Raw genomic sequence first — 20,347 nt, forward strand, 5'->3', positions numbered from 1 at the left:
ACACATTCCGACGGAATCTCCGACCGTGTGTACAAGGGCTTAGAGATTGAATTGGGGACACTCCATACCCAGATTACTGACCTACTCCATTATAAAGCGAAAGTGGCACTCCAGTTTTGTCATAAACTGACGTAGGAGTCAGGGGACAAATGTGGAAAAATCTTAGCCAGGTCGGTAAAGGAGTTGAAATCTGCCTCTTGCATACCACAGTTGATAGATGAGAATGGCCAGAGGGCCTCTACCCCAACCCAAATAGCCGAAGTCTTTGAAAAATTTTACTCTGATCTCTACAACCTGCCCGATTCAGGGTCCGGACAGGACAATATAGACAGATAGGAAACCGGTTCTGGTCTACCAACCCTCTCATCGGAATCACGGGAGTACTTGGAGGACCCGATCACACTGGAAGAAGTCCAGACGGCCGTGGGACCTCCGAAGGTGGGTAAGGCTCCGGGCCCTGAAGGATATACTGCACAATACTATAAGACCTTCCTCCCTATTCTCGGCCCGCGCTTGGTGAATTTATTTAATACTCTGAGCTTGAATGGGGATTTTCCTGAGGATACCCTTAGAGCCCACATCTCGTTGATACCTAAGGAGGGCAAAGACCCCGGGCCTATGTGGGAGCTACAGACCCATTTCCCTCCTAAATTCGGTCCTAAAACTATTCTCTAAAATCCTCGCCACGCGATTGGCACAGCACTTGCACTTCCTTATACACATTGACCAGTTAGGTTTTATTCCCACCAGGGAAGATAGGGAAAACACCATTAAGGTGCTTACCCTGGTCCATAAAGCAAAGTCATCTGGGACCCCTTGTCTTTTCGTGAGTACTGATGCCGAGAAGGCTTTTGATCGAGTCAAATGGACATTCATGTTCTCGGTCCTTCACCATATAGGTCTGAGTGAATGGATGCTGGCATGGATAAGTAAGATATACTCACGCCTTTCAGCTCAACTCAAAGCGAATGGGGTGCTCTCATCATGCCCTTGACATCGGGAATGGGACCAGACATGGTTGCCCCCTGTCACCCCAATTAATCGCACTGTCATTGGAACCCTTTCACTCCACAATTTGACAAAACTCAGACATAACGGGACTCCAAATGGGTACTATTGAGTGCAAGATATCTGCCTACGTGGATGACATGCTGTTCTCGCTGATGAATCCCAGAGTTTCCTTGCTAAATCTCCTTCGGAAATTCAAGATATACGGGATACTTCTTGAAATCAGACGCCATGGGGGCTGCAGTCCCCTCGCAAACGTTACTAGACTTGCAGTCCAATTTTTGATTTAAATGGACCCATACAGCCCTTAAGTACTTAGGTACTTACATTCCACCGGACATCGCGCGTACGTTTATGTTGAACTTCCCCCCACCCCTTGTCACTAAGATCCGCAGTTTGCTTCACGGGTGGCATTCTGGCCTCCATTCTGGTTCAGGAAATGCAATCTCATTAAAATGAACATACTCCATAAATTTACCTATCTTTTCCAAGCTCTCCCGATCCAGCTTCCAGTCCCGTTTTTTAAGCAAGCTCAATCCCTGCTCACTCAATTTAACTGGGCCCACAAAAATTCCAGACTTAAGTGGTCACAGCTGACATTGTCTAAACAACAGGGAGGGTTGGTTCTCCCTGACTTACGACGCTACTACCTGGCCTCCCATCTGGGGCGTTTATTGGACTGGAATTGAAACAACTTTCTAAGCTCTGGGTGCTACTAGAACAATCTCACTCCCGAATTCCGCTAAGAAGCGCCATGTGGTGCTATAAGGATTTACCCACAGAATTGATGTCACATCCCACTATAGGGGCTTTGTTGAAAGTCAGTCACCTGATCGCTACCCAAAACACACTCACGTCTTTGACTTTGGGAATGACGGCCCCATACCCCCCTCTGGATAGATTATGCCGGAGGGACCTGGGGTTTGTGTGACCCTGGATCTTGGTACACTACTTTATCCGTGCCTCGAATCATTATGATTGATGGAAGGCAGACTCACAGTTGCGAATATACCTGTATCAAGTATTGTTCAGCTGCTTTTTGCTCTGTATTTCTCTGTTGCATTATGTACTCGGATGACCGTCTTCCCCTGTTTGGAGAAAAAATTATATTTGAAAAAAAAAAGAAGCCTACGACACCTGGTATTCCCAGGCGGTCTCCCATCCAGGCATTAACCAGGCCCGACCCTGCTTAGCCTCCAAGATCAGACGAGATGGAACAGATTCAGGGTGATGTGGCCGTAGCCAATATCTTCAGGCACTCTCAACTCTCTTGACAAACGTCAAGATGGTCACCTTGGGAACAAGCGGAAAAAACAAGTCAACGCCAACAACATAAGAAGAAGTCTACAGCACCTAGTATTCCCAGGTGGTCTCCCATGCGGGTATTAACAAGGCCCGACCCTGTTTGGTCTCTGAAATCAGACGAGATCTGGTGCTTTCAGGGATATGTGGCCATAGGCGAGCTCTTTAGGCACTCTCAATCCTCTTGACAAACACCAAGATGGTCACCTTGGTAAACAAACAAAACAAAAACAAGTCAACGCCAACAACATAAAAAGAAGCATACAGCACCTAGTATTCCCAGGTGGTCGCCAATCCAGGTACTAGCAAGGCCCAACTCTGTTTAGCCTCTGAGGTCAGAGGAGATCGGGCGCTTTCAGGGTTATGTGCCCATAGGCAATCTCTTTGGGCACTCTCAACCCTCTTGACAAATGCCAAGATAGCCACCCTGAGATACAAGCGAAAAAAAACAGGTCAATGTCAACAACATAAAAAGAAGAATACGGCACCTGGTATTCCAACACCATCTCCCATCCAGGTACTAACTAGGCCCAACCCTTCTTAGCCTCAGAGATGAGAAGAGATAGGGCTTTTTCAGGGTGATGCTGCTGTAAGCGATCTCTTTGGGCACTCTCAACCCTCTTGACAAATGCCAAGATGGTCACCTTGGGAAACAAGCGGAAAAAAACAAACGAATCAACGCCAACAACATAAAAAGAAGCCTACAATAACTGGTATTCCCAGGTGGTCTCCCATCCAGGAACTAACCAGGCCTGACTCTTCGTAGCCTCCAAGATACAAGCGAAAAAAAACAGGTCAATGTCAACAACATAAAAAGAAGAATACGGCACCTGGTATTCCAACGCCATCTCCCATCCAGGTACTATTTAGGCCCAACCCTTCTTAGCCTCAGAGATGAGAAGAGATAGGGCTCTTTCAGGGTGATGCTGCTGTAAGCGATCTCTTTGGGCACTCTCAACCCTCTTGACAAATGCCAAGATGGTCACCTTGGGAAACAAGCGAAAAAAACAAACAAATCAACGCCAACAACATAAAAAGAAGCCTACAATAACTGGTATTCCCATGTGGTCTCCCATCCATGTACTAACCAGCCTGACTCTTCTCAGCCTCCAAGATCAGACAAGATTGGGTGCTTTCAGAGTGATGTGGCCATAGGCAATCTCTTCAGGCACTCTCAACCCTCTTGACAAACACCAAGATGGTCACCTTGGGAAACAAGCGAAAAAAAAACAGGTCAACGCCAACAACATAAAAAGAAGCCTACGACACCTGTTATTCCCAGTCGGTCACCCATCCAGGTACTAAACAGGCCCGACACTGTTTAGCCTCCGAGATCAGACGAGATTGGACGCTTTCAGGGTGATGGGGCCATAGGTAATCTCTTCGGGCACTCTCAACCCTCTTGACAAACGCCAAGTTGGTCACCTTGGGAAACAAGTGAAAGAAAAAAACAGGTCAAGGCCAACAACATAAAAAGAAGCCTACGGCACCTGTTATTCCCAGACGTTCTCCCATCCTGGTACTAACCAGGCCCGACACTGCTTAGCCTCCGAGATCAGACAAGATCGGGTGCTTTCAGGGTGATGGGGCCGTAGGTGATCTCTTTGGGCACTCTCAACCCTCTTTTTAAACGCCAAGATGGTCACCTTGGGAAACAAGCGAAAAAAAACAGGTCAACGCCAACAACATAAAAAGAAGAATACGGCACCTGGTATTCCAAGGCCGTCTCCCATTCAAGTACTAACTAGGCCAAACCCTTCTTAGCCTCCGAGTTCAGAAGAGATAGGGTGCTTTCAGGGTGATGCGGCTGTAAGCGATCTCTTTAGGCACTCTCAACCCTCTTGACAAATGCCAAGATGATCACTTTGGGAAACAAGCGAAAAAAACAGGTCAACACCAACAACATAAAAAGAAGCCTGCGGCATCTGGAAAACCCAGGCGGTCTCCCATCCAGGTACAAACCAGGCCCAACCCTACTTAGCCTCTGAGACCAGACGAGATTGGGCGCTTTCAGGGTGTTGTGCCCGTAGGCAATTTCTTTGTGCACTCTCAACCCTCTTGACAAATGCCAAGATGGTCACCTTGGGAAACAAGGGAAAAAAAACAGGTCAACGCCGACAACATAATGAGAAGCCTACGGCACCTGGTATTCCCAGGCTGTCTCCCATCCAGGTACTAACCAGGCCCATCGCTGCTTAGCTTCCAAGATCAGATGAGATTGGGCTCTTTCAGGGTGATTTGGCCATAGGCACTCTCTTTGGGCACTCTGAAGCCTCTTGACAAAGGCCAAGATGGTCACCTTGGGAAACAAGCTAAAACAAACAGGTCAAAGCCAACAACATAAAAAGAAGCCTACGGCATCCGGTATTCCCAGGCGATCTCCCAATCAAGACACTAACCAGGCCAGATCCTTCTATGGCACCTGGCCTTCCCAGGCAGTCTCCCATCCAGGTAATAACCAGGCCTGACACTGCTTAGCCTCGGAAATCAGACGAGATCGGGTGCTTTCAGGGTGATGTGGCCGTAAGCGTTCTCTTCAAGACACGCTCAAGATGGCCACCTTCAGAAACAAGAGAAAAAAATAGGTCAAAGCCAACAACATAAAAAGAAGCCTATGGCACCTGGTATTCCCAGGCGGTCTCCCATCCAGGTACTAACCAGGCCCGACACTGTTTAGCCTCCAAAATCAGACAAGATTGGGCGCTTTCAGGGTGATGGGGCTGTAGGTGATCTCTTTGGGCACTCTCAACCCTCTTGTTAAACGCCAAGATGGTCACCTTGGGAAACAAGCGAAAATAAACAGCTCAACGCCAACAACATAAAAAGAAGCCTACGGCACCTGGTATTCACAGATGGTCTCCCATACAGGTATTAACCGGGCCGTACACTGCTAGGCCTCTGAGATCAGATGAGATTGTGCGCTTTCAGGGTGATGTGGCCATAGGTGTTCTATTCAGACACTCTCAACCCTTTTGACAAGTGCAAAGATGGTCATCTTGGGAAACAAGTGAAAAAAAAACAGGTCAACGCCAACAACATAGACCCTGGTGGTCTCCCATCTGACCCTGACCCTGCTTAGCCTCTGTCTGAGATCAGGCGCTTTCAGGCTGATGTGGCCTTAGGCGAATGCTTCAGGACATACTCAAAACTCTTGACAGATGCTAAAATGGTCACCTTGGGAAACAAGCGGAAAAAAAACAGGTCAATGTCAACAACATAAAAAGAAGACTACGGCACCTGGTATTCCAACGCCATCTCCCATCCAGGTACTAACTAGGCCCAACCCTTCTTAGCCTCAGAGATGAGAAGAGATAGGGCTCTTTCAGGGTGATGCTGCTGTAAGTGATCTCTTTGGGCAATCTCAACCCTCTTGACAAATGCCAAGATGGTCACCTTAGGAAACAAGCGAAATAAAAAAACGAATCAACGCCAACAACATAAAAAGAAGCCTACAATAACTGGTATTCCCAGGTGGTCTCCCATCCGGGTATTAACAAGGCGCGACCCTTTCTAGCCTCTGAGATCAGAGGAGATTGGGCGCTTTCAGAGTGATTTGCCCATAGGCAATCTCTTTGGGCACTCTCATCCCTCTTGAAAAATGCCAACCCTGGGAAACAAGCGAAAAAAAACAGGTCAACGCCAACAACATAAAAAGAAGAATACGGCACCTGGTATTCCAAGGCCATCTCCCATTCAAGTACTAACTAGGCCTAACCCTTCTTAGCCTCCGAGATCAGAAGAGATAGGGTGCTTTCAGGGTGATGCGGCTGTAAGCGATCTCTTTAGGCACTCTCAACCCTCTTGACAAATGCCAAGATGATCACTTTGGGAAACAAGCGAAAAAAACAGGTCAACACCAACAACAGACAAGATTGGGCGCTTTCAGGGTGTTGTGCCCGTAGGCAATTTCTTTGTACACTCTCAACCCTCTTGACAAATGCCAAGATGGTCACCTTGGGCCAACAACATAAAAAGAAGCCTACAATAACTGGTATTCCCAGGTGGTCTCCCTTCCAGGTACTAACCAGGCCTGACTCTTCTTAGCCTCCAAGATCAGATGAGATTGGGTGCTTTCAGTGTGATGTGGCCATAGGCAATCTCTTCAGGCACTCTCAACCCTCTTGACAAACACCAAAATGGTCACCTTGGGAAACAAGCGGAAAAAAAACAGGTCAACGCCAACAACATAAAAAGAAGCCTATGACACCTGGTATTCCCAGGCGGTCTCCCATCCACGTACTAACAAGGCCCGACTCTTCTTAGCCTCCAACATCAAATGAGATCTGGTGTTTTCAGGGTGATGTGCCCGTAGGCAATCCCTTCAGGCACTTTCAACCCTCTTGACAAACGCCAAGATGGTCACCTTGGGAAACAAGCAAAAAAAAAAATAAGTCAATGCCAACAACTGAAAAAAAAAGCCTATGGCATCAAGAAATCCCAGGCGGTCTCCCATCCAGGTACTAACCAGGTCCCAACCCTGCTTAGCCTCTGAGATCAAATGAGATTGGGCTTTTTCATGGTGATGCAGCCATAGTAGATTATTCCAGGCACGCTCAACCCTCTTGACAAACGCCAAGATGGTCACCTTGGGAAACAAACAAAAAAAACAAGTCAACGCCAACAACATAAAAAGAAGCCTACAGCACCTAGTATTCCCAGGCGGTCTCCCATCCAGGTATTAACAAGGTGCAACCCTTTCTAGCCTCTGAGATCAGAGGAGATTGGGCACTTTCAGGTTGATGTGCCCATAGGCAATCTCTTTGGGCACTCTCATCCCTCTTGAAAAATGCCAAGATAGTCACCCTGGGAAACAAGCGAAAAAAAAACAGGTCAACGCCAACAACATAAAAAGAAGAATAGGGCACCTGGTATTTCAAGGCCATCTCCCATTCAAGTACTAACTAGGCCCAACCCTTCTTAGCCTCCGAGATCAGAAGAGATAGGGTGCTTTCAGGGTGATGCGGCTGTAAGCGATCTCTTTAGGCACTCTCAACCCTCTTGACAAATGCCAAGATGATCACTTTGGGAAACAAGCGAAAAAAACGAAAAAAACAGGTCAACACCAACAACATAAAAAGAAGCCTGCGGCATCTGGAAAACCCAGGCGGTCTCCCATCCAGGTAAAAACCAGGCCCAACCCTGCTTAGCCTCTGAGACCAGACAAGATTGGGCGCTTTCAGGGTGTTGTGCCCGTAGGCAATTTCTTTGTGCACTCTCAACCCTCTTGACAAATGCCAAGATGGTCACCTTGGGAAACAAGGGAAAAAAACAGGTCAACGCCGACAACATAATGAGAAGCCTATGGCACCTGGTATTCCCAGGCTGTCTCCCATCCAGGTACTAACCAGGCCCATCGCTGCTTAGCCTCAAAGATCAGATAAGATTGGGCTCTTTCAGGGTGATTTGGCCGTAGGGACTCTCTTTGGGCACTCTGAAGCCTCTTGACAAAGGCCAAGATGGTCACCTTGGGAAACAAGCTAAAAAAAAAAACAGGTCAAAGCCAACAACATAAAAAGAAGCCTACGGCATCCGGTATTCCAAGGCGATCTCCCAATCAAGACACTAACCAGGCAAGATCCTTCTATGGCACCTGGTCTTCCCAGGCAGTCTCCCATCCAGGTACTAATCAAGCCTGACGCTGCTTAGCCTCTGAAATCAGACGAGATCAGGTGCTTTCAGGGTTATGTGGCCATAAGCGTTCTCTTCAAGACACGCCCAACCCTCTTGACAAACGCCAAGATGGTCGCCTTGAGAAACAAGCGAAAAAAACAGGTCAAAGCCAACAACATAAAAAGAAGCCTATGGCACCTGTTATTCCCAGACGTTCTCCCATCCTGGTACTAACCAGGCCCGACACTGCTTAGCCTCCGAGATCAGACAAGATCGGGTTCTATCAGGGTGATGGGGCCGTAGGCGATCTCTTTGGGCACTCTCAACCATCTTGACAAACGCCAACATGGTCATCTTGGGAAACAAGTGAAAAAAACCAAGTCATTGCCAACATTGGAGGCTAAGCAAGGTTGGACAATCAGTTTCCTTGCCTTAAATAGGCATCTCAGAACTGCCATCTGGCTGCTTCCCGGGTTTCCAACTCCTTCAACTAATCCCAGGAGACAATACTTCGCCTCCATCCTGGTGGAGGTTCCAAACACCCGATCAATGGTTCCTGTCACCTCCGTCCAGTAGCAGATCAACTTCGGGCATCTCCAAAACATGTGCATCATGTCTCCCCCCATGTTCCCGCACCGGGAGCAACTTGCGCCCGGCCGTTCGGCCAAATTTAAAAAGTTTACGAGGACCATAATAAGTTCTATATAATAACAGATGTGACATCCTCTAAGAGGAAAGCCACAATTGACCACAGGCAGGATTCCTGTGGCCAATTATAGCTCAGGGGGGTTTAGTACACACCCTACACTATATAAGGCCGCCAGCGTGGCAGCCTTGTATAGTGTGTTGCGGCGGTCAGGGAAAGAGGATGATAGGCAGGGACAGTGTCTTTACTGCTTGGGAACCTAGCACTGTTACAGTGGGTGTTATGTGCCTCCTGCAGAGTACACACCTGAAGCTACCCTTTATTACTGGTGTTCAATTTCTGCAATACAGGCATCTGCAGTGCAGAAGTTAGAGTGGGTGTTGTGTGCCTCCTGCACAGTATACACCTGAAGATACCCCTTATTGCTGGTGTTCTGTTTCTGTAATACAGGAACCTAGCACTGTTACAGTGGGTGTTGTGTGCCTCCCACGCTTGTCCTTATTTTTGGCAGCTGGACATGTTGAGCCACATCATGCCGAACACTTCGCATGATCCTCATCCTCTCTCACCCAGGCTCAAGGTACTAGCCTGTGTTCTGTATACACTAGGCTTTATTCTGTATACCCTATCCTCTCTTTATACTCTAGCATTTTTTAAAAGCGGTACATAAATTTTCTGAAGCATATGGTAGAAAGACGGCTTACACTGCTTTTCTCACATTTTGCTGCGGTAAAAAGAAATGTTTTGTCACTGTGTTTTAACTGTGACTTATTTGCTTATGTCATGACAGCTTCATACGGGTTGAGCAATAAAACAGTTTTATTAAGATGTAAGACTAGTTTTATTCTCTACATATATGCTTTTCAGAGAGTTGTATAATATAGACGACCAATAGGACATTTAAATGGCTTAATATTGCAGGGAGGAAGTATTGCTGTTCAACGGTAAGAGATTGAAAGCTTAGCTTGATAGTCTAAATTTAAAGGATATGCCGGTACCACTGAGAAAGCTTATATTAGACTAGTTGATCTTTGCCTTACACAATCCTATTATTATTATTATTATTATTATTAAGATCCTAGTGCAGAGAGATACTCAGTTAATGTCAGAGATACTCGGTTAATGTCAGAAAAGCAATAAAACTGTTTGTACATCGTTAGCGAGCGATAGTTACATTACTCTTAGTATGTGCAGCATGTCTGGTAGCAAATGGATGGTTTTGTGAACATTTTACAATACCGTACAATTAGCGGTAGACCTCATCGAAGTGAATAGATTTAACTGGTTTTGAGATAGTACTCTCTATTTCTAATAATAAATAAAGCAAAATAAGTCAGGATGGTGTGTCGTCAGTGGTGATATCAATGTGACAGTTGATGTGGAGAATTACAAATATGCAAAATAGAGCAAAAGAGTGCAAAGTTTATTTTGTTAAGTCATTGACTGATAAGTCATTTGTTAAGTTATTGGCCGTTATTGTTTTGGCAGTACATACCGTGTTTCCCCGATAGTAAGACACCCCCGATTGTAAGACGTATCGGGAGTTTCATAGGGGTCGGCTAATATAAGCCGTACCCCGAAAGTAAGACGTATGTCTTACTTTCGGGGAAACACGGGGGTATTGCCGCCTCCAGTGACGTACGGTACTAAGAGTGGGGCGGGGGGTGCGGGCCGCACCCTGGGGGGGGTGCCAGGCCAGCGCCCTCCCCCTCCGACTGAAGAGACAGCGCCGTTTTGATCAGTCTCGGCCGAGCAGAGTGAAGCCGCCTCCCCCTCCTCTTGTATGGCTACACAGTGCTGTGTATGGAGGAGGAGGAGGGGGAGGCGGCTTCAGTGAAGCCGCCTCCCCCTCCTTCTCCTTCATGGACAGCACTGTGTAGCCATACAAGAGGAGGGGGAGGCGGCTTCACTCTGCTCGGCTGTGAGTGACAGCCGCTGCCCAAGACTGATCAGAACGGCGCGACGCAGGTGTCACTGGCTCTGTGCCCTCCCGGAAAAAGGTCAGTGCATACAGAGAGAGACCAAGGAGGGGGAGGGGGAGGGGGGGTGTGAAGAGATTCTCTGCAGCTCTTGTAACCGCAAGATGCAGCTGAGGAGGACTACAAGTCCCAACATACCGGGCTGTGTGTGCTTACAGTTCTCCTCTGCTGAGCATAGCAGCTTTGTATGCTTGGACTTGTAGTCCTCCATAGGTTAAAACAAAAAATTCGACACTTTTTATTCCAATATAAGACATACCCCGAAAGTAAGACATAGTGGGGCTTTTGGGGATAAAAAAAAAGTAAGACACTGTCTTACTTTCGGGGAAACACGGTAGTTTATTTTGATGTATGATAGTTTTATTGCATGCTTGATGTGGATGATTAAAATCGTGTAGTGAGTATAATTTATATTTAGCATAAGAATGAAAAGGCATAACATGGCAATGAGACAAACTCCATTAGAGATGTGAGCTAGATGAAATGATGAAATGTCTCTGTATATCCAAGATTGTCTTCTGTTATCACTTAGCCTACCCTCTAAATTCACTAGCCTCTCTATATACACGAGCATGTTTTCTGTTTTCTGTATACATTACTCTGTCTTCTTTATACCCTGGCCTGTCTTCTATATACACTACGCTCTCTGTTATACACTAGTTTCTCTGTATACACTAGCCGGTCTTCTGCATACAATAGCCTGTCTTCGGTATACACTAGCCTATTTTCTGAATACACTAGCCCGTCTTCTGTCTTTTGTATACCCTAGCCTGTCTTCTGTATACATTAGTCTCTCTGTATAAACTAGCATCTCTCTATACCCCAAACTGTCCTCTGTAAACACTTGTCTCTCTTTATAGCCTTTCTTCTGTACACTCTAGCTTCTCTGTATACACTAACCAGGCTTCTATATAAAATAGCTTCACTGTATGCACTAGCCTCTCTGTAGAAGCCAGCCTTTATTCTGTATTCACTAGCCTTTCTTCTGTATGCTGTAGTCTTCTATATATACTAGCTTCTCTGTACACCCTTGCATCTCTGTAAACACTGTGTAAACTAGCCAGTCTTATGTATACACTCGCCGACTGTATACACCAGACTCTCTGAATACACTAAACCCTCTGTATACCACAGCCTGTCTTCTGTATACACTAGACTGTAAAAATTAGCTAGAATACACCAGCCTGTCTTCTGTACCCACTAGACACTCTGTATATACTACCCAGTCTTCTGTATACACTGTCAGCTTTGATGTATACCCAAGTTTGTCTTCTGTATACACTAGTTTCTCTATATGCACTGTCCTTTCTGTATACACTCGACCCTCTGTATACACTAACCTCTCTATATACACTAACATCTTTGTATATACTAGCCTCTCTTTAAACTAGCCTCTCTGTGTACCCCAGCCTCACTGTTTACTCTAGCATCTCTGTATACTCAAGCCTATCTGCATGCACGAGTCTGTATTCACTAGCCTTTCTTCTGTATGCTGTAGTCTTCTATATATACCAGCTTCTCTGTATACCCTTGCATCTCTGTAAACACTGTGTAAACTAGCCAGTCTTATGTATACACTCGCCGACTGTATACACTAGACTCTCTGAATACCTAGCCTATGTTCTGAATACACTAGCCCGTCTTCTGTCTTCTGTATGCCCTCTCTGTATAAACTAGCATCTCTCTATACCCCAAACTGTCCTCTGTAAACACTTGTCTCTCTTTATAGCCTGTCTAGCCTTTGTTCTGTACACACTAGCTTCTCTGTATACACTAACCAGGCTTCTATATAAAATAGCTTCACTGTATGCACTAGCCTCTCTGTATAATCTAGCCTCTCTTTATACCCTAGATAGTGTTCTGCATACACTAGCCTCTCCGTAGAAGCCAGCCTTTATTCTGTATTCACTAGCCTTTCTTCTGTATGCTGTAGTCTTCTATATATACTAGCTTCTCTGTACACCCTTGCATCTATGTAAACACTGTAAACTAGCCAGTCTTATGTATACACTCGCCGACTGTATACACCAGACTCTCTGAATACACTAAACCCTCTGTATACCACAGCCTGTCTTCTGTATACACTAGACTGTAAAAACTATCTAGAATACACCAGCCTGTCTTCTGTACCCACTAGATTCTCTGTATACACTACCCAGTCTTCTGTATACACTGTCAGCTTGGATGTATACCCAAGCCTGTCTTCTGTATACATTAGTCTCTCTGTATAAACTAGCATCTCTCTATACCCCAAACTGTCCTCTGTAAACACTTGTCTCTCTTTGTAGCCTGTCTAGCCTTTCTTCTGTACACACTAGCTTCTCTGTATACACTAACCAGGCTTCTATATAAAATAGCTTCACTGTATGCACTAGCCTCTCTGTAGAAGCCAGCCTTTATTCTGTATTCACTAGCCTTTCTTCTGTATGCTGTAGTCTTCTATATATACTAGCTTCTCTGTACACCCTTGCATCTCTGTAAACACTGTGTAAACTAGCCAGTCTTATGTATACACTCGCCGACTGTATACACCAGACTCTCTGAATACACTAAACCCTCTGTATACCACAGCCTGTCTTCTGTATACACTAGACTGTAAAAATTAGCTAGAATACACCAGCCTGTCTTCTGTACCCACTAGACACTCTGTATACACTACCCAGTCTTCTGTATACACTGTCAGCTTTGATGTATACCCAAGTTTGTCTTCTGTATACACTAGTTTCTCTATATGCACTGTCCTTTCTGTATACACTCGACCCTCTGTATACACTAACCTCTCTATATACACTAACATCTTTGTATATACTAGCCTCTCTTTAAACTAGCCTCTCTGTGTACCCCAGCCTCACTGTTTACTCTAGCATCTCTGTATACTCAAGCCTATCTGCATGCACAAGTCTGTATTCACTAGCCTTTCTTCTGTATGCTGTAGTCTTCTATATATACCAGCTTCTCTGTACACCCTTGTATCTCTGTAAACACTGTGTAAACTAGCCAGTCTTATGTATACACTCGCCGACTGTATACACTAGACTCTCTGAATACCTAGCCTATGTTCTGAATACACTAGCCCGTCTTCTGTCTTCTGTATGCCCTCTCTGTATAAACTAGCATCTCTCTATACCCCAAACTGTCCTCTGTAAACACTTGTCTCTCTTTATAGCCTGTCTAGCCTTTGTTCTGTACACACTAGCTTCTCTGTATACACTAACCAGGCTTCTATATAAAATAGCTTCACTGTATGCACTAGCCTCTCTGTATAATCTAGCCTCTCTTTATACCCTAGATAGTGTTCTGCATACACTAGCCTCTCCGTAGAAGCCAGCCTTTATTCTGTATTCACTAGCCTTTCTTCTGTATGCTGTAGTCTTCTATATATACTAGCTTCTCTGTACACCCTTGCATCTATGTAAACACTGTAAACTAGCCAGTCTTATGTATACACTCGCCGACTGTATACACCAGACTCTCTGAATACACTAAACCCTCTGTATACCACAGCCTGTCTTCTGTATACACTAGACTGTAAAAACTATCTAGAATACACCAGCCTGTCTTCTGTACCCACTAGATTCTCTGTATACACTACCCAGTCTTCTGTATACACTGTCAGCTTGGATGTATACCCAAGCCTGTCTTCTGTATACATTAGTCTCTCTGTATAAACTAGCATCTCTCTATACCCCAAACTGTCCTCTGTAAACACTTGTCTCTCTTTGTAGCCTGTCTAGCCTTTCTTCTGTACACACTAGCTTCTCTGTATACACTAACCAGGCTTCTATATAAAATAGCTTCACTGTATGCACTAGCCTCTCTGTAGAAGCCAGCCTTTATTCTGTATTCACTAGCCTTTCTTCTGTATGCTGTAGTCTTCTATATATACTAGCTTCTCTGTACACCCTTGCATCTCTGTAAACACTGTGTAAACTAGCCAGTCTTATGTATACACTCGCCGACTGTATACACCAGACTCTCTGAATACACTAAACCCTCTGTATACCACAGCCTGTCTTCTGTATACACTAGACTGTAAAAATTAGCTAGAATACACCAGCCTGTCTTCTGTACCCACTAGACACTCTGTATACACTACCCAGTCTTCTGTATACACTGTCAGCTTTGATGTATACCCAAGTTTGTCTTCTGTATACACTAGTTTCTCTATATGCACTGTCCTTTCTGTATACACTCGACCCTCTGTATACACTAACCTCTCTATATACACTAACATCTTTGTATATACTAGCCTCTCTTTAAACTAGCCTCTCTGTGTACCCCAGCCTCACTGTTTACTCTAGCATCTCTGTATACTCAAGCCTATCTGCATGCACGAGTCTGTATTCACTAGCCTTTCTTCTGTATGCTGTAGTCTTCTATATATACCAGCTTCTCTGTACACCCTTGCATCTCTGTAAACACTGTGTAAACTAGCCAGTCTTATGTATACACTCGCCGACTGTATACACCAGACTCTCTGAATACACTAAACCCTCTGTATACCACAGCCTGTCTTCTGTATACACTAGACTGTAAAAACTATCTAGAATACACCAGCCTGTCTTCTGTACCCACTAGATTCTCTGTATACACTACCCAGTCTTCTGTATACACTGTCAGCTTGGATGTATACCCAAGCCTGTCTTCTGTATACATTAGTCTCTCTGTATAAACTAGCATCTCTCTATACCCCAAACTGTCCTCTGTAAACACTTGTCTCTCTTTATAGCCTGTCTAGCCTTTCTTCTGTACACACTAGCTTCTCTGTATACACTAACCAGGCTTCTATATAAAATAGCTTCACTGTATGCACTAGCCTCTCTGTAGAAGCCAGCCTTTATTCTGTATTCACTAGCCTTTCTTCTGTATGCTGTAGTCTTCTATATTTACTAGCTTCTCTGTACACCCTTGCATCTCTGTAAACACTGTGTAAACTAGCCAGTCTTATGTATACACTCGCCGACTGTATACACCAGACTCTCTGAATACACTAAACCCTCTGTATACCACAGCCTGTCTTCTGTATACACTAGACTGTAAAAACTATCTAGAATACACCAGCCTGTCTTCTGTACCCACTAGATTCTCTGTATACACTACCCAGTCTTCTGTATACACTGTCAGCTTGGATGTATACCCAAGCCTGTCTTCTGTATAGACTAGTCTCTTTATATGCACTGTCCTATCTGTATACACTCGACTCTCTCTATACACTAACCTCTCTATATACACTAACATCTTTGTATATACTAGCCTCTCTTTAAACTAGCCTCTCTGTGTACCCCAGCCTCACTGTTTACTCTAGCATCTCTGTATACTCAAGCCTATCTGCATGCACGAGTCTGTATTCACTAGCCTTTCTTCTGTATGCTGTAGTCTTCTATATATACCAGCTTCTCTGTACACCCTTGCATCTCTGTAAACACTGTGTAAACTAGCCAGTCTTATGTATACACTCGCCGACTGTATACACTAGACTCTCTGAATACCTAGCCTATGTTCTGAATACACTAGCCCGTCTTCTGTCTTCTGTATGCCCTCTCTGTATAAACTAGCATCTCTCTATACCCCAAACTGTCCTCTGTAAACACTTGTCTCTCTTTATAGCCTGTCTAGCCTTTGTTCTGTACACACTAGCTTCTCTGTATACACTAACCAGGCTTCTATATAAAATAGCTTCACTGTATGCACTAGCCTCTCTGTATAATCTAGCCTCTCTTTATACCCTAGATAGTGTTCTGCATACACTAGCCTCTCCGTAGAAGCCAGCCTTTATTCTGTATTCACTAGCCTTTCTTCTGTATGCTGTAGTCTTCTATATATACTAGCTTCTCTGTACACCCTTGCATCTATGTAAACACTGTAAACTAGCCAGTCTTATGTATACACTCGCCGACTGTATACACCAGACTCTCTGAATACACTAAACCCTCTGTATACCACAGCCTGTCTTCTGTATACACTAGACTGTAAAAACTATCTAGAATACACCAGCCTGTCTTCTGTACCCACTAGATTCTCTGTATACACTACCCAGTCTTCTGTATACACTGTCAGCTTGGATGTATACCCAAGCCTGTCTTCTGTATACATTAGTCTCTCTGTATAAACTAGCATCTCTCTATACCCCAAACTGTCCTCTGTAAACACTTGTCACTCTTTGTAGCCTGTCTAGCCTTTCTTCTGTACACACTAGCTTCTCTGTATACACTAACCAGGCTTCTATATAAAATAGCTTCACTGTATGCACTAGCCTCTCTGTAGAAGCCAGCCTTTATTCTGTATTCACTAGCCTTTCTTCTGTATGCTGTAGTCTTCTATATATACTAGCTTCTCTGTACACCCTTGCATCTCTGTAAACACTGTGTAAACTAGCCAGTCTTATGTATACACTCGCCGACTGTATACACCAGACTCTCTGAATACACTAAACCCTCTGTATACCACAGCCTGTCTTCTGTATACACTAGACTGTAAAAATTAGCTAGAATACACCAGCCTGTCTTCTGTACCCACTAGACACTCTGTATACACTACCCAGTCTTCTGTATACACTGTCAGCTTTGATGTATACCCAAGTTTGTCTTCTGTATACACTAGTTTCTCTATATGCACTGTCCTTTCTGTATACACTCGACCCTCTGTATACACTAACCTCTCTATATACACTAACATCTTTGTATATACTAGCCTCTCTTTAAACTAGCCTCTCTGTGTACCCCAGCCTCACTGTTTACTCTAGCATCTCTGTATACTCAAGCCTATCTGCATGCACGAGTCTGTATTCACTAGCCTTTCTTCTGTATGCTGTAGTCTTCTATATATACCAGCTTCTCTGTACACCCTTGCATCTCTGTAAACACTGTGTAAACTAGCCAGTCTTATGTATACACTCGCCGACTGTATACACTAGACTCTCTGAATACCTAGCCTATGTTCTGAATACACTAGCCCGTCTTCTGTCTTCTGTATGCCCTCTCTGTATAAACTAGCATCTCTCTATACCCCAAACTGTCCTCTGTAAACACTTGTCTCTCTTTATAGCCTGTCTAGCCTTTGTTCTGTACACACTAGCTTCTCTGTATACACTAACCAGGCTTCTATATAAAATAGCTTCACTGTATGCACTAGCCTCTCTGTATAATCTAGCCTCTCTTTATACCCTAGATAGTGTTCTGCATACACTAGCCTCTCCGTAGAAGCCAGCCTTTATTCTGTATTCACTAGCCTTTCTTCTGTATGCTGTAGTCTTCTATATATACTAGCTTCTCTGTACACCCTTGCATCTATGTAAACACTGTAAACTAGCCAGTCTTATGTATACACTCGCCGACTGTATACACCAGACTCTCTGAATACACTAAACCCTCTGTATACCACAGCCTGTCTTCTGTATACACTAGACTGTAAAAACTATCTAGAATACACCAGCCTGTCTTCTGTACCCACTAGATTCTCTGTATACACTACCCAGTCTTCTGTATACACTGTCAGCTTGGATGTATACCCAAGCCTGTCTTCTGTATACATTAGTCTCTCTGTATAAACTAGCATCTCTCTATACCCCAAACTGTCCTCTGTAAACACTTGTCTCTCTTTGTAGCCTGTCTAGCCTTTCTTCTGTACACACTAGCTTCTCTGTATACACTAACCAGGCTTCTATATAAAATAGCTTCACTGTATGCACTAGCCTCTCTGTAGAAGCCAGCCTTTATTCTGTATTCACTAGCCTTTCTTCTGTATGCTGTAGTCTTCTATATATACTAGCTTCTCTGTACACCCTTGCATCTCTGTAAACACTGTGTAAACTAGCCAGTCTTATGTATACACTCGCCGACTGTATACACCAGACTCTCTGAATACACTAAACCCTCTGTATACCACAGCCTGTCTTGTGTATACACTAGACTGTAAAAATTAGCTAGAATACACCAGCCTGTCTTCTGTACCCACTAGACACTCTGTATACACTACCCAGTCTTCTGTATACACTGTCAGCTTTGATGTATACCCAAGTTTTTCTTCTGTATACACTAGTTTCTCTATATGCACTGTCCTTTCTGTATACACTCGATCCTCTGTATACACTAACCTCTCTATATACACTAACATCTTTGTATATACTAGCCTCTCTTTAAACTAGCCTCTCTGTGTACCCCAGCCTCACTGTTTACTCTAGCATCTCTGTATACTCAAGCCTATCTGCATGCACGAGTCTGTATTCACTAGCCTTTCTTCTGTATGCTGTAGTCTTCTATATATACCAGCTTCTCTGTACACCCTTGCATCTCTGTAAACACTGTGTAAACTAGCCAGTCTTATGTATACACTCGCCGACTGTATACACCAGACTCTCTGAATACACTAAACCCTCTGTATACCACAGCCTGTCTTCTGTATACACTAGACTGTAAAAACTATCTAGAATACACCAGCCTGTCTTCTGTACCCACTAGATTCTCTGTATACACTACCCAGTCTTCTGTATACACTGTCAGCTTGGATGTATACCCAAGCCTGTCTTCTGTATACATTAGTCTCTCTGTATAAACTAGCATCTCTCTATACCCCAAACTGTCCTCTGTAAACACTTGTCTCTCTTTATAGCCTGTCTAGCCTTTCTTCTGTACACACTAGCTTCTCTGTATACACTAACCAGGCTTCTATATAAAATAGCTTCACTGTATGCACTAGCCTCTCTGTAGAAGCCAGCCTTTATTCTGTATTCACTAGCCTTTCTTCTGTATGCTGTAGTCTTCTATATTTACTAGCTTCTCTGTACACCCTTGCATCTCTGTAAACACTGTGTAAACTAGCCAGTCTTATGTATACACTCGCCGACTGTATACACCAGACTCTCTGAATACACTAAACCCTCTGTATACCACAGCCTGTCTTCTGTATACACTAGACTGTAAAAACTATCTAGAATACACCAGCCTGTCTTCTGTACCCACTAGATTCTCTGTATACACTACCCAGTCTTCTGTATACACTGTCAGCTTGGATGTATACCCAAGCCTGTCTTCTGTATAGACTAGTCTCTTTATATGCACTGTCCTATCTGTATACACTCGACTCTCTCTATACACTAACCTCTCTATATACACTAACATCTTTGTATATACTAGCCTCTCTTTAAACTAGCCTCTCTGTGTACCCCAGCCTCACTGTTTACTCTAGCATCTCTGTATACTCAAGCCTATCTGCATACATGAGTCTGTATTCTGTTTACACTAGCCTCTCTTTAAACTAGCCTCTCTGTATACCCCAGAATAACTGTATACTCTAGCCTCTCTGTATACACTAGCATTTCTGTATACATCACCCTATCTGTATTCACTAGCCTCTCTGTATACCCCAGCCTGCCTCTCTATATACACTAGCTTTTCTTCTGAATATAATAGTCTCAGTCTCTCTCTATAACCAAGCCTGTTTTCTGTATACATTAGCATGTGTCCTGTATACACTAGCCTGTCTTCTTTATTCTCTAGCCTACCTTCTGTATACCTTAGCCTCTCTGTATAAACTTGCCTTCCTTCTATATACACTGCCATTTATGAGGTAAACAAAGAGTCTAGTGTACATAAACGACAGGCTAGAGTATAAAGAGAGGATAGGGTATACAGAAGAAAGCCTAGTGTATACAGAACACAGGCTAGTACCCTGAGCCTGGGTGAGAGAGGATGAGGAGCATTAGGAGGGCTTGGTCTTTCACATCCGACCAAGTGTTCAGCATGATGTGGCTCAACACGTCCAGCTGCCGAAAATAAGGACAAGCATGGGAGGCACACAACACCCA

General features: G+C 44.3%; 9 pseudogenes; all 9 read right to left on the reverse strand.

Annotated features, from left to right (window-relative positions):
- Positions 1–2,133: 2,133 nt before the first annotated feature.
- Positions 2,134–2,252, reverse strand: LOC143928997 (5S ribosomal RNA; annotated as a pseudogene).
- Positions 2,253–3,567: 1,315 nt separating this feature from the next.
- Positions 3,568–3,686, reverse strand: LOC143928763 (5S ribosomal RNA; annotated as a pseudogene).
- Positions 3,687–3,788: 102 nt separating this feature from the next.
- On the reverse strand, positions 3,789–3,907 carry LOC143928484 (5S ribosomal RNA; annotated as a pseudogene).
- A 534-nt stretch (positions 3,908–4,441) lies between these two features.
- On the reverse strand, positions 4,442–4,560 carry LOC143928883 (5S ribosomal RNA; annotated as a pseudogene).
- Positions 4,561–4,919: 359 nt separating this feature from the next.
- Positions 4,920–5,038, reverse strand: LOC143928892 (5S ribosomal RNA; annotated as a pseudogene).
- A 1,248-nt stretch (positions 5,039–6,286) lies between these two features.
- Positions 6,287–6,405, reverse strand: LOC143928794 (5S ribosomal RNA; annotated as a pseudogene).
- A 1,201-nt stretch (positions 6,406–7,606) lies between these two features.
- On the reverse strand, positions 7,607–7,725 carry LOC143929072 (5S ribosomal RNA; annotated as a pseudogene).
- A 163-nt stretch (positions 7,726–7,888) lies between these two features.
- Positions 7,889–8,007, reverse strand: LOC143928890 (5S ribosomal RNA; annotated as a pseudogene).
- A 99-nt stretch (positions 8,008–8,106) lies between these two features.
- Positions 8,107–8,225, reverse strand: LOC143928811 (5S ribosomal RNA; annotated as a pseudogene).
- Positions 8,226–20,347: the final 12,122 nt, after the last annotated feature.

This window comes from Lithobates pipiens, unplaced genomic scaffold (assembly GCF_037356315.1).
Source record: "Lithobates pipiens isolate NorthernLeopardFrog02 unplaced genomic scaffold, aLitPip1_a1.2 Scaffold_23, whole genome shotgun sequence".
Taxonomy (NCBI): Eukaryota; Metazoa; Chordata; class Amphibia; order Anura; family Ranidae; genus Lithobates; species Lithobates pipiens.